The 17,940-nt window shown below is 43.2% G+C and overlaps 1 protein-coding gene and 1 long non-coding RNA gene across 14 annotated transcripts in view; both read right to left on the reverse strand.

Moving 5' to 3' along the window:
* CUX1 (cut like homeobox 1) overlaps window positions 1-17,940 on the reverse strand; it is a 339,895-nt gene that overhangs the window by 225,343 nt on the left and 96,612 nt on the right. The window lies entirely within an intron of this gene.
* Window positions 9,430-15,233, reverse strand: LOC120591517 (uncharacterized). Its single transcript, XR_005649908.1, has 3 exons — window positions 15,223-15,233; window positions 14,325-14,329; window positions 9,430-12,161 (listed from the first exon to the last, which is right to left on the reverse strand). It is a non-coding gene; the product is annotated as an uncharacterized LOC120591517 (long non-coding RNA).

Raw genomic sequence — 17,940 nt, forward strand, 5'->3', positions numbered from 1 at the left:
TGCAGCCAGGGTGGCCTTTCTGGAGCACAAATCGGATCATGCTGCCACTATGCATGAGAGAGAAACAAGGTCCTGACACAAGGGCCGCTGTCACCTAGCACAGTCTCCGGTCACTGTGGATACTCAGGACAAGTGGTGCACAAAAAGGAGGTCTACAGACACAGACAATCATGACAACAACTATAAGAATAGCTCTTAGAGAAAAAGCATCCATAAACCCAAGCACAGGCGGTCCTGCCCCTTCATTACTTCTCTCTCTCACTCCAGTTTCTTCCAAAGATGCGCACTCTGCTTGGCAGCATGGGCCACCTGGGCAAAGGCCCTAGCACACAGGGGGTGCAAAGCTGGGCAGGTCTCATTCATTTGCACAATCATCCCACAAAACACCTTCCCTTCCCTCGACAAGCTTACACATGTACTCACCCCTGCTCGCCTCCTCTCTTTCTCTGTCTCTCTCTCTCTCCCCGCCCTTGCTCCATAAATAGTTGTTCTAATATAACATACATGCAATGTAACATATATATATTACTTCATGTAGTCCCCATGCCTAGTAATTCAGCAATACAAGACCACTCACCATCCCCTGAAGACAATTTCCCTTTCCTAGAATGCTCCCACTTTAAACATTGCTAGCCAATGACACAAAGGGAACAAGGGCACGATAGCTCCAAACCACAGAAGATAAGCTTACTCTCTAAGAATAAAACTATAAAAAAAATGAGTGAGATTAACTATTAAAGAGACTTGCCCAAGGCCATAATCTAAGAATGGGTGGCTAAGAAATTTCAGAGACACCTGAAAACTCTAGCCTCTGGGGCATGATGAGAACTGAGCTGACCACAGTGGGCTCTGGGAGCAGGTGCCAGCAGATGGAAGGCACAGTGGGTCTCCAGCCCTGGCCAGGGTGTTAGGCACTGGCTGGGGAGGCGATCTGGCCTCCAATGGTCCCAGCTCCAAGCCCCCAGCCTGCTGGCCTGGGCTGATTTCCTTCAGAGATCCACCTGTGAGAAGGGAAATCCAGCCTGGAGGAGGTGAGGGAAGGACAGGCTGCTGACAGCAGCACGGAGTCAACGAGCCATGAGTGAGGCTCTTGTCTAAGTCTGGATGGCCTGAATTCACTCCTGAGGGACCTGTCAGCTTCAAGTCAGGGGGAGAAAATGTGCTTCCTGGTCAGTGTCTTTGGATAATGCCGCCCCTGATACTCCCTATCTGGAGTACTGCCCACAGGGGCAGCTGACCCTGGAAGGTCTAATTCAAATATCTTCTCAGATCTTCCAGTTGAAATTAACTTATTTTGGGATTTCTATACCATTCTGTAACTCATTACATTACAATGGCATATATTTGTACTAAACTATATTTTTAAAAACCATACGTCTGTTTTCAGACCTCTCCCCTGCCCAGCACTGTGGGTGCCTAAGAGCAGTGACTGATTCTGGACCCAGAGCACCTGGTGGCTGGCACAACCAACCATCAGTGTCCACAAGAGACAGAATGCACATGGAGGTGCTTCCTGAGCTCCTGGCTTTTCCCTAAATCTCAATGGCAAGTAGTACGTCTTCCCTGCACATTCTCATAACTTCCTCTGGTTACTCAGGAGCTATGTGGAAGTTATATTAAGCCACATCAGTAATCAACGCTTGCCTGCCTTACTCCACGCCACACTCTGTTCTAAACACTTTATCTGCATTGACTCATTAAAAGTACACGACAACGTCCTATCGCCCACAGTGACTTGCCCAAGTCACAGTGCAGTGAAAGTGCTGGAGCCGGGGCAAACTCAGCAAGCTGGCTCCTTGTGCCAGGACGGAGCGGCACTAGAGTGCCAGGTCTGTGCCCTCACGAATGCCCAGAACACTCCAATAAAACCAAGTGCTACACATGCTTCCTCACGGACAGGTCCTCCTTCACAGCCCCAGAATGACGGTTTTGAAAAGGATGATTCCAATTCTGTGAATATATTAAAAGCTAGGAGAATTACCCTGTATCTTCACTACTTAAGGAATACAGAGGCATTCCTAGAGGTTTGAGGCTATTGACACGTCAAAACTCTAAACCACTTCCAATATGATCAAATACCTAATATTTATTCTGTCTCAACAGATCTGTTTTAGATAGGTTGCAACTAGGATGCATTAAAGTTATATTCTTCATGGATTCCATTTATAATTGATAGCTCATCGGGGCCCACTGCATAATCACTGTGGACAAACACTGATGCCCCATTTTCATGAACTTAGAACACAAGCTGATTATTTCAGGATACTGTAGAGGTTCGGTGGAAATCACAGCTCTGCTCCTTGGATTATTTTTTGGTGAGATCCACAAAGCTGAGACAGGAAAGCAACCCTAACTACATGCTGCTATTTGAGGAAGGTCCAATCCCTCAGGCACAGATCTGCCATTTCTGAGGATGTGCAGCGGCAAAAGCATGGGAATGACTTCTCTATTTGTCTAGAAATAGGTTTATTATTGTCAGGTACTCTCTAAGTTAGGCTTGATACAGAACAAAAGATGGTGAGGCCTTTGCTGAAATCTGCTATCACCATTAAACCTTACACACACACACACACACACAAGTTGGGGAGAAAAAGCCCCCCTCTCCTCCTGCAATCTGAGATTTGGTGGTGATTAGATAAGAAGCCTGCTTCACAAGCTCTTCTATTTCATTTCTAGGCTTGTAGGAAAGAGATCTCCTCTGCTCTGGTCCAAATAAAACTGTCCTCCACGTGAGGTCTGGAACGAGAAACCAGGCGGCCTGCTGCAGCCCATTCCAACTCTGACACCAGTGACATCTCACTGACTGGATACAGTTTGAAGGCACTGAGGTTGGCCTGCTGGATTCTGAATCTGTGCAAAGCCATCGAAACCACCAGAACCAGTATTTGCAAAGTGCCCCACGAAGCCATGGGTTCTAGGATTCAGGTGGGCAAATGAATATGATGGCAAAAGAGAATGGGAAATGCTGGATAAAATAGAGCCAGCTTCCTCTCTTTTTGACTTCTTAGGACCTGGATGTGTTTTGCACCATTCTATGTTGAGCCAATATCAGCAATAATAACAGCCAACACATAAGATACTCTTCGTGTGCCAGCCATTCTGAGTACTTTATTTGTATTAAATCATCTAATTCTCATAACAACCTGATGAAGTAGGATCTTCACAGTGGAGACGGCTGAGATGCAGAGGGGTTAAGTGGCTTGCCCAAGGTCACACAATAAGCGGTGGGGCCAGAAACCACATCTAAGTGGTCTGGTGCCCCACCTGCACCCTTTAACCGCAACTTTTCATGTCTCTTGGGTGTCTAGGGAGTATGTGCTGAACGGACAGATGAAACATCACGTAAAGGATTAACATTATTGTGGACTGGAAACTCTGAGGAGCCTGGTGTTTCCTAAGGTCACTGGTCACTAAGCCTTTTTTCTTAGGAATTTCCTTAGCAACTTGTGTTCTTTGCAATAGGCTTCAGGAAATGATCATTCAAGCCAATCTGCTGTTTAGTGTAATGAAGAGTGCAGGCCTTAATCACCAAACCTAGATCCGAATTTCTATTCTATCATTTTGTGGTATATCTTTGAGCTTCAGGTTGTCTGTATATGAAATAGAGACAAAAATAGCCAACCTATATCACAGGATTGCTGAGGCAAAGGGCTTGTTAAAATACTGAACTGTATTAATCGGTAATAAATAACTGGTAGCCTTATTATGGTTATTACGCCATTTCAGATGGGCACACTGGCAGCTTAGTGACCTACTGAGACTAGACTCAGGTCTTCTGCTCCATCCTGACCCTTTGCTTCTCCTTTCTTCTATGTAATGCCCTCCTGCCTCTGTTTTCCACCCCAATTACAGCAGCAATAATCTCTGAAGAGGGAGAAGAGGTGAGGGGAAGGAACAAAGGCCGATCCCGGGATCCAGGGATGAAACACCAGGCCTAACACGGGGGCAAGATTTGCGTCTGTCTTGTTCACCACTACCATACCAGCACCCAGCACAGGATATGTACTGAATAGAAGAATAAGTGAATAGATGAATGAGCAATTAACCAATATGACCTCCCCCCACACACATTTAGCAGCAAAATATCAGTTAAAAGGAAGACTGGCTATCCAAATATAAGGAGAACAGCAAGTTTTCTGGCACTAAAATTGGTGGCAGAGTGAAGGCTGTATGAAGAATTTTCCCGCAAGGTGAGAGAAAGGGATGACTCTGGAGAAGGTGACAGGTGGCACAGAGCAGGCAGAACCAGAAGATGAAGGTGTCAGCAGAGAAGGCAGGAGCAAGAATCCTAGAAGGGAGTGAACAAGGAGACCCCAAGTACAGAAAAAAGGCACAAATTACACCTTGATAGTAAGTGCTTTGAGCCAAATTAGAAATCTTGAGATTGGTAAATATGGTATTCTCATAATGAAAGACAGGAGTCAAGAATTATGAAAGCACTAGAGAAATCTACTTCTCCCAGGAAAGAACATTGAGTACACTTCTACCATCCTCTTATGCATGACAGGGACACACATAAATATATCCATTTATATATGCCTGCAAACCGGATTCCATGGCACTCATGGGCAAAATAGAAGATAAGTAACAATTTATTATCTCTGGTCTCTACAGGCTGCTGAAAACATTCACTAAATAGAAATGTTAGATTAGTATACAATAGATTTAGCTAAAATCAAGATCAAATTTCATCATCAAAAAACTTTAAATAGGAGATCCCAAAAGGGCAGAGTAATTCAAGACTCTGCTTAGGAACATTTTGGTTTCATTCCTACAGTTTCTGTGTAGTCAGATTCACATTTTTGCTGCCAGATAAAAAGTAGTATTTAAAGCAAGATGAACGCAAGAGAATATTAAAAAACATGAAATTAATACATTTGTCCTTTCAGTCCTTCAGACATCTAATTCCCACCTGTATGGGGGGGTGGTGGCTGCTGTTGTTATTGTTAATTAATTTATATAGAAGTAATACATGTCATAGTAATGTAAGCTTAAAGCATACAAAAGTACAATAAAAAAGCAAAAATCATTCCAAGTCCCACCTCCTAAGGTACAGGCATACCTCAGAGATATTGCCGGTTTGCTTCCAGACCACCGCAACAAAGCAAGTCATAGTATTTTGCTGATGGTCTTAACTTCAATTTGTAAAAAAAAAATGCAGCATTTGTGAAGGGCAATAGAAAGAAACACAATAAAAAGAGGTTTGCCTGTCCTCACTATTTTGGCATAGTTCCTTCCAGTATTTTTTTCTGAGTGTTTCTTTTATAATTGTAATAATACTCTCTATATATTTCCTAAGCTGCTTGTTTTGTTTAAGCCTGCCCAGACACTAGAAACTCTCTCTCTGTAAACATAATTTTTAATAGTTGTAGAATGCTTCAAAGAATGGCTGCTCCTGTTGCTTTTTAAAATATACTGCTTTAATACTAATCAATATTGTGACTGAATGAACAAACAACTGAACAAACACAGATAATAGTATGCACTGCAAATCTCCACGTGGGGCTATAGTGTGCAATGCTTCCCAAATGGTTGGGCAAATTATGTTTTAACATAAGAATGATAATAACGATAATAACTAATATTTATTGCTAGCTTAGAGTTTACAAAGCATTTTCCTGTGAATTAAGCTCATTCAATCCTCACAGCACAGCAATCTTCTACAGAAGTTCTTTTTATGTCTAGTTTACGGAGAAAACTAAGAATTAGAGATTGAATAGATTAGACTTTCCTATGACACACTGCCAGAAGTGACACAGAGATGAGACCTGTCTCCAGGTCGATGGCTCACGTATCTCTGCCACTCTTCCGAGCGCCAGCCTATCTACTGAGCAGCTCCACTTAGCAGTATCTTGGAGAGTGCTCGCTAGCATCTCAATATTGCCATAGATCTACATAGCTGTATCTAGTATCCCACTAGTATTTCAAACTCTCTGAGCACCCGATCTCATTCTTCACAGTACCCCCAAACTAATCCCTCTTGGGTTCTCACCATAGTCGCCCTAGACAGAAAGCTCCTTGCTCCCGCTCCTGCTCCCTGTTCCCTCACCCCTACATTAGCCATTCCCAAGGGTCAGTCCCCATTGTGAGCAAAGGCCCTGGTTGAGCCCACCTGCTTTCATAGGGCAGTGACTCGCAAAGAAGAGACCTTTAATGGACATCGGGAGATAAGGAGGAGTCCTCCGACTCCTTACACTTTATTACAATGACATTCTGCCTTACAATGGAAATAAAGCTGTGGCAAAGGCACAGAAAAAAAATCTTCCATCTCACTGAATTCTCTTTACGAGATCAGGCTCTTAAAAATAACAAATAAAAAAGTGCATATTAAGGGATCATTGAGAATTTTATCTGAAGCCAGGACTTCTATAGCTTTCGTTGGTAAGAACAAGAATCTTACAATTAATCATCCAATTAATTTTCAATTCTCCTTTACAAAATGAAATGTCATTAGTGAAACATGGAATGAGGCAAGACAAACACAACGAACCTTGCTATAAGCTAAAAAGATAGTGAACAATGCAATCGAAAAGAACATTAGGGTAAAACACGGTTAGTAGCGGTGGTCAAGGGCGGAAGAAGCATCTAGCTGATGCAGTCTTAAACAACCAGGCAGCCATAAAACGTTCTCTACAATTCATTTTAAGGGACCATGTTATTATAAAGTAACTGTGCCAATTTAAGGCGTCTTGATGGCATTCAAGTCTTATTAAAACAGAAAACCTATTCTCTTAAAAAGAACAATGGTATTCTGAAAAGCATTGCAAAATTAATCTAGTTATTGCCCTATAAAGAGTCAAACATATAACTATGTTTTAAAGGGTCCACAGGTTGTACCATGTTCAAACAGAGAACACGCACACGATGAAATCCTCAACAGAACATTTCCCCATTAATTAGGCAATGAAAACAGCAGCCTCCCCAAATCAAGCAGGAACAAACAGGAAAGAAAAGAATATACTTCTTGTGAGGGGGGAAAATACACGCACACAAAGAAATTAAAGGCAATGCACTCCACCCTCAATATAATCAGTTTCAACAGAAATAATTAGAGATCTTACTTGGGCTTCCATGGTTTCTTCACACTGCTCTAAAAAGCAGAAAGAACCTCCTGATGGCCCCAGGGAGGCAGAACTCCCCAGCCTCTGTGCCCTCTGGTCTTGCGAAGTAATGAATGACTAGAAAAGCAAGGTGCTTGGGAGAACAAAATAAGATTCTTAGGATGGGGTGAAAAGAAGTATCAAACAGCCCTAGGTGGTGAGTTAAAGAAAGGGGGGAGGGGCAAAGTATTGGAAACTCAAAAATGGAGAGACCCCTGTCTAGCCATGCCCCCTCCCCTATTACACATAGAGAGAGAGAGAGAGACAGAGAGAGAGAGAAGGAAGAGACAGAGAGCGAGAGAGCAAAGAGGAGAGAGGAGAGAGGGGAGAGAAAGAGGACGAGAGAGAGAGAGAGGAGAAGCGTGCGTGCGAGCACGCACTCAGGTGAGGGGAGCGCTTAAGAGAATCTGTTTTTCCTTAAGATGATGTTGGTATCTGCTTGAAAAGAACCCTCTCTTGGAAAGAGGTCCAACTGAAAACCTCAGTGCCACCCCAGACATCCTTTTGGTCACCCCTCCCACTTAATCAAGTTCAACAGATCCTTCTGTCTCTTAAATGCTCTCAAATATTGCTGTGGCCTCAGAAGGGCCCTCAGCTGGCTCTCCTGCAAGCTCCCACCCCTCAGTTCTGACCCGGTTCACATGACACCCCCATTCCCAGGATTTAGCACACAGGTCCTTACTTACATAGCACCTATCAGACTTCAGCGACCATTCCCACCTCCAGGTTGGATGCTCCTGGAGGAGTTAGACTATTTTTACCCATTGTAACACTCCTCACATTTCACAAGGAGTCTGGCACATGGCTGGGACTTTATTAATCACAACGACAATAGTAGGAGTAATAATAGCAGATGTTCCAGACACATGTCCCAGCCAGGGGCTCACGTCCCTTGTCTCATTTAATCACTCAAACAACTTTACAAGACAGCTGCTGAAACTCCCCCTATTTTACAGATGAGGACACTGAGATTTAGAAAGGCTGAATTACTGGCCCAGGAAGCACGGCATACAAATAGAAGGCTGGGATTCCTGTCTGTTGGACTTCACCTCTATTTCCCACTTTAAAATCCCTAGTGAATAGATTAATAAATACCAGAGCCTTTCAAAAAGACTCTTTTCTCTTTTGTAAGTTGAACATTTTCTTATTGTTTTCAAATTAAAGAGTAACAGTTCTTACTATAGAAAATTTGGAAAATTTTATGAGAAGGCATAGCAAAGAAATTTTTTTAAAAAAACGAATAATCATACACCATCCAGAAATAATCCCTGTTAAGACCTAGAATTATTTTCTTCCAGTCTTTTTTCTATGTACTTATGTGCACCAGCCTTTGTGTATACATAGTAGTATTTGCATGTATTATGCTACATGTGCATATATTTATGTTTCTATTTTTGTATATTTTTCTTTCATAAAACTAGGCTGGGACAGGCAACTATCTGAATGCCCCTAATAATGGGTTGATATCCAAAAAATACAAAGAACTCATACAACTGAACAATAAACAAACAATCCAATTTAAAAATGGGCAGAGGACCTGAACAGACACTTCTCCCAATATAAACAAATGGCCAACAGACATTATGAAAAGATGCTCTACTTCACTAGCTATTATGGAAATGTAAATCAAAACCATAATGAGATACCACCTCACACCTGTTAGAATGGCCATCATCAACAGGACAATTAATAACAAGTGCCGGAGAAGTCGTAAGGAAGAGGGAATCCTTGTGCACAGCTAGTGGGAATATAAATTAGTACAACCACTATGGAAAACAGTAGTTAATATTAATATGACCCAGCAATCACTCTTCTGAGTATTTACTCAAAAAATCTGAAACCATTTATCCATAAAAATATATGCTGCCTGATGTTCATAGCAGTATTATTCACGGTGGCCAAGACGTGGAACAACCAAAGTGTCCTTCGATGGATGACTGGATAAAAAAAGTTGCGGTACGTATACACAATGGAACATTACGCAGCCATAAGAAAAGATTAAATTCTGCCATTTGCGACAACATGGATGGATCTTGAGATTATCGTGCTAATAAGCCTAATAAGCCTGACAGAAAAAGGTGAGAACTATATGATTTCACTCAAATGTGGAATAGAAAATTGAAAGCAACAAACAAACAAGACAAACAGAGACTCACGGACATGGACAACAGTTTAGTGGTTACCAGAGGAAAGGGAAGGGCAGGTAGATAACAGTAAAGGGGGTCAAATGTATAGTGACAAAAGGAAATTTAATTTTGGGTGGTGAACACACAATGCAATATACATATGGCCTATTATTAAATTGTACACTTGAAACCTATATAATTTTATTAACCAATGTCACCCCAATAAATTTAATAATAAATTTTTGCTCTTACAAAAAAAAAAAAAAACCTAAGCCGATACAGCATCTCTAATTCTTACTTTAATTTATATCACGATCATTTTCCATGTTATTAAATATTCTTGTAAAACACTATCGGTTATATAATAGTTTCAACGACTGAATGTAACATAATTTAACTATTCCCCTATATTGGACATTAGGTTGTTCTCATTTTTTAAAGTATAAATAACACGATAACAAACATAAAGCTTTAACTACATTTCTAAATTTTTTTCAGAGGGTAGATTCTTAAAAATGGGACTGTTGGGTCAATGGAGTATAATAACCATTTTTAAATTAGCTGTTTTCAGAAAGGTCTGAAGTAACATTCCTATCAGACCATTCATTACACACAGTTTTTTAAGGGAAAAGTTGATTCCATTTGATGATCCATTTGATTTTCTAAAACTGATTTACTTTACTATTGAGTCATGAACTATCTATTCTTTCATGAGTCAGATTCCAATTTTGCGTATCTGGTGTCATATGCTGATAAGTTAGCTGGTGATTAATATAACCAGTATCTGCAAAAAGGCCATTCCCAATACAGAAATGGAAATGACCTAAGCCTGGCACCATTGAGAGCACGGTGTGATGGAGGCACTGCCATTCTCGTGTCAGATGTGGCTGTGTGCATTTCATCCTTTCTGTACCATGTGGACAGACGGCAGCGCTGATTCTCTCTCTTCCAAAGCTACTCTCTTTCCCTTTCAACTTTAGAAACAGGGCTTGGCAAGGATTAGACTGCTTTAGGGGAGAAGATTCAAGTTGTGACTCTCAGCTCTGTCACACGTCGTCCTCATGTGGGCAGTTGCAAATCCCTAGGTCCAAACCTTGGGTCCGCATTCTCTGCTAAGTTCCCTCAGTTGATTTTCCCTTACTGGAAATGGCTCCTCGGCTTATTCCCCAGGCCAACCCAGCTCTTAGCCCTGTGGCCAGAGGGACTTGGCGACTGGGCCAGCAGGAAGGTCACAGTCTTGGACTTCTGAACTGGCTCAGGAAGGGCTAAAGCTAGGTCAAACCAGTCTGTGGAGCCTGGTAGCTTGAGAGTTAAGCATGTGCCATGGGAGCAGAATGACCTGGGCAGAACTCCAGCTCTGCCCCAGCTCTGTCAGTCACCAGCTGAGTGGCTTACGCAAGTCCCTCAGTTTCTTCATCTATAAAATAGGCATGATATTATGCCTACCTCCCAGGGAGTTACAAAAATTAAATAAGAGAACAGCTGTGAATTGCTCAGCACAATGAAGGCGGGCAGCAAGAGCTTGCTAATATTATTACTGAGAAGAGGTTCCTTTTCCCTCACAGCTTCACAGCAGTAGCACAACTTGGAGAAGTGGACTCACCAGGGAGAAGGCGCAAAGCAGAACCTAAGTCGTCTCCTCCCTTCCTGGAACCTGCATTTAAATAGCTTCTCAGTTAAAATACTTATTTGTGCTACACTTCTTACTTGGTGAGACTCCGGGCATCAGCACGAGGGAAATCGGAGTGCTACAGAGCTGGTGACTGCTCAGCAGTGAGTGTGGCGGATGGACCCAAGTGTGAGTCCTGGCTTCACCTGCTGACAACTGTGTGACCAGAAGCAAGTGATTCTGGAAGTCCCTCTAGGCTGCAGTGTTCTCTCTCTACAATGAAGGTAGTATATGGCACCTGCCTTGTAGGGCCGTTGGGCACTTTAATTAGATAACACATAAAGGTACCTAAGATGCTAAGCATTATGTCTGGCAAATGATAAGGCTGACTAAAATAAAATAATTACAGTGGCTAACATGTACTGAGCCTTTATTTAGAGTTACAATTTGAAAAGATGTTGACTAAGTTTTCCAGAACCAAGAGCATAAGACATTTAGAACACGGTGAACATGAAGAGAATAAAAGGTCAATGTGAAATGCCAAGCTCTAATTCCAATATTACAGTGATAGGTGAACTAACGCCTTTTTTTGGATTTCTCAGGAAAAGACTCTTAAAAGGCAAGGCAGTGCATCCACTTCAATCGTCAATGTCATGAGACAAAACAGACATCAACAGATTCAATGTGTGTTTTGGCACCAGCATGAGCCCCGGGCCTAGAGTCCAGCTGATCCAGGTCTTATCTATATTTGGTACATGATGTCAACCTAGAACATCTTATTCTTTCACATTTAATAAACCAGCTTAAGACCTCATTACTCACCACCCTGGTGAACTCATTTTGAAACTCCAAAGGCGGAGAGGGTACACCTCACATTTCTTACTAAAAGAGAAGTTACTTAATGCTCCACTGGCAAAACGTGAACCGCCACAAATATCTTTAAAAAGAGCGAGGGCCAATTCCCACATCGACTTGCTTTATGATTTTACAGACGAGAAGGCCGAAAACAAATACACTAGAAAGTTTTTTTCTTCTAATAAGCACCTTTCTACAAGAAACTACCAATTATGAAAACCAGAAATGCATTTAAATGCTTCTTATTGCACCGAGTGGAATGTCAGCCACTTTTATTTATTACTTATTTGAAAGAGAGGGAGAACAGAGAGAACAAAATTTCCTTTTCCTTCTCTAACGAGATGAGTCACAATTTCCAAACATCAATCAATCAGTGAGTCAGAGAGGGGAGAAGAGGAAAGGACTGGGGAGCCTCCCACCTCCAGAACCACAGACAGCCAGGAAACCCAGGTGCTGACTCGACTTCCCCATCTCCTCACACACAAAGACCAGGCATCTCGACCAGAAACTGGGCATCTTCCTAAAAGTATAGTGTTCTATCACTGATTCACTGCCTACTCAACAAACATTTCGGGGTGCCCCCTGTGTGCTGCAAATACAGAGGTGAGTAACATGGCCCCATTTGAGATGCCCATATCCAAGTGGGAAAGGCAGACAAGAAAGCCAGTAACTACAGTACCACGTGCACAAGAAGTGCTCTGTTCAGGGACACACCGGCAGCTACCTGAGGGCAGAGGAGGAAAACCCAGCAGATGTGGGGAAAGGGGAGTAGCCGGGAGTCTCAAACATACTTTCACAACACTTAACATCTGAGCCGAGTCAAATGTCCCGCAGAAGTTAGGGAAGAAATTAGCAGAAAGGAGCCATTCCATAGAGAAGGACATGTGCACAAATGCATGGGTTGGGAAAAGGATGGCACATTCTGGAACCTACAGGTCATTCGGCCTGAGTACAGTATGTGCTGAATGAAGGAGGGAAATTGGTCAGAGGCCAGATCTCAAAGGGCCCTTTCTTGAGGTCAGCATTCCCTGAAGTGGGTTCTGTGGTTCTATAGCAGAGGTCCTCATACCTTAGCCGGTAGGTAGGGCTGGTTAAGACACAGATACTGGGTCACCCCCAGTGTTTCTGATTCAGTAGGTCTGGAGTGGATCCAAGAATGTGCACTTCCAACAAATTCCCAGGTGATGTGACGCTGCTGGTCTGGGACCGTACTTGGAGAACCACTGTTCTACACAACAGAGGCCAGCACACTAAATCTGGCCATTGGCCTGTTTTATTTTGCTAAATAAAAATTTGGGGAACATGCGTACCATTTATGTTGTCTATGGCTACTTTACAGCAGAGATGAGTAGTTGCAAAAGAGAGGGAAGGTATGGCCCGCAAAGCCTAGAGTATTTTACCATCTGGCCCTTTACAGTGAAAGTTAGCCAACCCTTGCTACAGGATGTCTACAGGTGATTAGAAAAAAATAATAATAATTTTCTTTTCCATAGGACTTTTCAGAGCCTTTAATAACTAGTGTTATTATTCTGAGGCTGGTGTTCCCAGGAGCACAACATTAGTCTATAGAATGCCACTGAAGGATTTTAACTGATGAGTTCATCTACAGAATTGCATTTTAGGAAAATCACTCTGAGGGCAAACAGGCTAGGAAGGAACAGAGCTGGAAGTAAGGAGACTGGTTAGATGGTTGCTATGGTAACTACACAGGACCTGACAAGAATATGCACTAGGGTATCAGTCAGCACACTTTTTCTGGAAAGGGCCAGATAGTAAATATTTTTGGCTTTGCAGGCCATATGGTCTCTGTTGCAAGTACTCTGCTCTGCCCTGGAAGCAAAAAAGCAGGCACAGATAACAGGTAAACATATGAGCATGGTTGCGCTCCAATAAAACTTTATTTACAGAGTTTCAGTATGGGATAATGGATGGTGGTGAGGGATGCACAACTATGTGAATGTCCTTAATGCCACCAAACTATACACTCAAAAGTGGTTAACATGGTAAATTTTATGTTAGGTTTATTTTACACACACACACACACACACACACACACACACACACACACACACTTACTTATAGACACTGAAATTTGAGTTTCATATAATTTTTATGTATCATAAAATCTTCTTTTGTTTTAACTATTAAAAATGTAAACACCATATGTAGCTGCTGGGGTATGCGAACACTGGTGGTGGGCAGGACTTGGCCCTCTAGCTATATGTGGTTTGCCGACCCCTGCACTGGGGCAATAGGCATAAAGAGGAGTGAGCAGATGCAAGAAACAGTCAGGAGCTCAAATCAGGAACTGATGACTGACTGGCTGGCTGAGGGAGAGGGAGGAATCTGGGCTTCCTCTCTGGGCTGCCACTCCCTATCTTCCCATCAGGGTTTGAGAATCGTGGAAGGGATTACAGGGTGGCAGGCAGGCAGACAAGTAAACAAGCAGGGTTGAGATCTCCAGCCACTATGTGAAGAGAAAGATCTGAGGCTCCAGAGGGAAGCCTGTACTGAAACCTCAGGTCCTGGCAGACACACTCGGGAGACACCAGCACCCAGGGAGGCCCACATTTGGGGCTGCTAGCCACTTAGCCACCTGCCTCTGGGGACTCCTGCCTTCTCCTTTTAGAAGACTCTGACTCAGTGATTGTGCCCTGCAGACCACACTGCCCAGCGGAAAAAGAAAATAATCTGCCTTATTCAAAGTAAATTATTATTATAAAATCCAATCAGGGATTAGCGGGTTAAATAATGATCAATGCCTCTCAAATAATCTATAGGGAAGGACACTCCATGGATTTTTAAATTTCCAATCTGTTGTGAACTGGTATTTTTATAAAATACAATAAAAATGCCACTTGAATGTCACTGTAATGTCAAGATGCTATAAACATTTCTAAATGCCTACTCTGAACTTCTGAGCATCTCAGGCCAGTAACAACCAGTTTATTGGTCCTCTGGCTTGCACTCAGACACACTTTGAGTGGCACACTGGCCTAGATCATGCCTCCTGAAGTTTCTCTACTGAAAACAGAGCAAAATGTACAACCCAGTCAGGCCAGCAAGCCTGATTCCCCAGGGACAAGCCTCTCTGGAAAACTGGGGACCTTCCTGTGCACCAGGAGGATAACCATCCTCTGCCACGATGGCAGGGTAGGGGTCAGCAATAGCTAAAAGAGACAATCTGCACACCCCTCCCCCCCACCACCACCTCTGTCTGGGCCAAAGATTAGACCCTGGTGGTTGAGTTGGTACAGTGCAGTGGGGACGAGTAGGCCCAGCAAAGCAACCAGAGAACCAGCCCTGCGGGATCTCAAGGAGACAGAGGGGCAGGGTGGAGACACTCTGCTGTTATAATGGAGATCGCACCACCCTAACACTGAAAATCTACAAAACAGGAAACATTCAAAAACAATCCCTTATTGTAAATGCTCACCTTTATTATAAAATCCCAAAGCATTTTGTTCCCCAATGAGAAGCTGATTCCCAAAATGTATCTAGGGCACAGAGGGAATGCACTGCTCACTCCAACAGAGCAGACGTGAGTTTTCCATTTAAGAGATGTAATTGCAAATCATTTTAGAAAATGCTCAACAACTAATTGTCATTATAATACCAAGTTTACATAGCCAAAATAATGGACAAATATCACCATGTAATAGAATAGTACAAAAATGGTAATTTTACTATGGAAAGTTGGAACTTGCCATTTCAAATTAGCAGAAGCTGTGAAGTGGGCATTACTGACAATGTGAATATAGTAATTGGGGCTGATTTCTTGGCGCCTGGCCGAATCTGGCTGCCTGGCGTCCTGTGAGTTAATTATAGCTCTGTTAACAGAGCGGGAACACTGAGGAAAAAGACACAGAGATAAAAAACTCAGCTCAGGTCTCTCTGCACTTGAGGCAAAATATGAATGTTTTGGCTAGAGATCTGGTGCAAAAGACATTATTCTGAATAAATTTCTTAAGCAGTGGCCCTAAGAACATGCAGACATATTATCGTTAGAGGTCAACAATCTGCAGAAGCCAAGCACTTTGGAGGTACCCTTGCTAACCCAAAATTTGTCTTCATACTTTCCACATCTCGATGTAACAGATGAGTAACTCATCTTAATCTACATCCAAAAACATTTAACTTAGTACTTGAAAAGTTTTTCCTTAAAAAAATCCAGAAATCAAAATATGTGATTCTCCCCAAATTAGCTCTATCCACAGACTGAGACAATTATTTCACTATAGGCTTTTCTTTAAAAATAAATCTTTCTTTTCTTTTAGAGATTTTATTGTGTGCCTTCAAATTTAAGATTGAATTCTTTCCACCCCCATGTCCAAGTCACTGCCCACCTGATACATCAGCATGTCCTATACTGAGCAGCTCCTTTCTCTACGAAATAGATGGCTTTGTGCACAGCACTGATAGATTTATAGGGAAATATTCAAGCTCGGGGTCATTCTTGGGATAGTGAGATTATTCTGGAGTGAAGTTAGTCAAGTTTTAAATCTGTCACCCAAGCGTTTAAAATAAAGGCCGGTCACTGCTTTCTTGTTCTTCAGACCTGCTTCCACCTTCCTCCCCCACTAGCACCAACCCTCTAGCTGAAAATGTAGACAATACATCCAAATGCTTTCATGGTTCCCTTTGCATTTTCTGTTCACCATCAAGCCTGCGAAGGGCCCTGGGCAAACTCAGTTTTCCTCATGTGTAAAGTAAAGATGTCAGGGGCCTACTTCAGATGACCATGGGGGAACACATGCAATAGATTTAGAACAGCCCTTGGCTCTGGTGTTTAATAAATGAGTGATTCTTCCTTCCCCTGCCTCTCTGCACTGAAGTCTGGCCTTACTCCCCACTCCCCAGTGACTCTCAAAACTCTAAATCCAACATTTGCTGCTGCAGCACTGGCACCACTGCAAGCCCTCTTGAAACCTTCCTCTTCCTAAGCAACTCAGTCCTCAGAGCACTTCCCTCTGACTCGCCAGCCACTTCATGGTTGGTCTCTGGTTCTTGTGCTGCAGTCCAGTCTATACTTCATGCTAGAGAACACCAGCACCTCCCCGGTCCCCAACCACTGGCTTCATCTGGGGCCTTCCATGCCATCCCCTTCCAAACCCACGACTCCTGTGTGCTTTCATCCCATGGCTACAGACTCATGGAGAAACATCTAGAACTCATTCTTTAAATAAGCAAATGCCTCCTCTTGACTCCCAAAGCAAGCCCTTTGCCTCTGGTGTTCTCTGTGTCTCAGCCTTGGGTGACAGAGCCAGTACTCTTCCTGTCACTCAAACTTATAGAAGGAGGGAAGAAAAGAAGGCAACAACCCAGACACAACCTCCATAGTTGGAACTATGCTGCTGTGCATGGGCAGCTCTGGACCACAGATGCAGGGTGCTTGAACACGATGACCTCCCTGAGCCTGGCCCAGGCCAGCACTTCCACCTCCTCCCTCTGGCCCGAAGCCCCGAGTTCAGAATCCTGTGGATTCCACCCCTGCTTCTGCCACCACCCAGCTGCTTCCCCTCACCAAGTGCAGCAGCCCAGGCCTGAATCAAGCTCTTAGGATGCCCCCCGGGGACTTACTCCCACGCAGAACATGGCCCCATGAGGCAGGACCACTTCCTGTACCCTAGCCCTGAGCACAGTACCTGGCACAGAGAGGACACTCAAAAGAGGCAAGGTTTCATGAGTCCTTGTGCAATTTTAAACAGCGATAAATTATTTCCTAGATGTAATTTATAAAATGCAACAGAGAATTTACTCACAATTTAAATATTAACGACTGTTTTATTTTATTTTCCTGGCAATGAACTCTAAATTCTACTGAATGCTTTTAGCCATGTTCTGCTTTGTATCTAAATGATAGTGGATATGTCTAAAGCAAACGTATTCTGAAGTTAAACTCATAGAACCAGGGCCCAGCCTGGGTTGGAGTGGAGTGAGGTCCAAGGCCTTCAGTGACTCTGTCCCATGTGCTCAGGAGATCCCACGCTGACCCCACTCCAGGCACACACCTGGCACTTGCCCCACAGGCTCGTTAGTCGCTGGGCAACTGTGAACTGAATAAGAAGTCCCAAAGCGGGCTCATGGGATGGACCTGGGAGTGACAAGACTTTGGAGAAGTGCAATGCTCCCATGTTTTCTCACTCTCATGGCATTTGGTCTTAACTCTAGGTATCTATCAGAAGCAACAAGGCTGACCTTGACCTATGTGCTCTGCCCCAGGCCAAACCATAGCACCTTGCTTCAGAAA

This window comes from Pteropus medius, unplaced genomic scaffold (assembly GCF_902729225.1).
Source record: "Pteropus medius unplaced genomic scaffold, Ma_sr-lr_union100, whole genome shotgun sequence".
Classification (NCBI taxonomy): Eukaryota; Metazoa; Chordata; class Mammalia; order Chiroptera; family Pteropodidae; genus Pteropus; species Pteropus medius.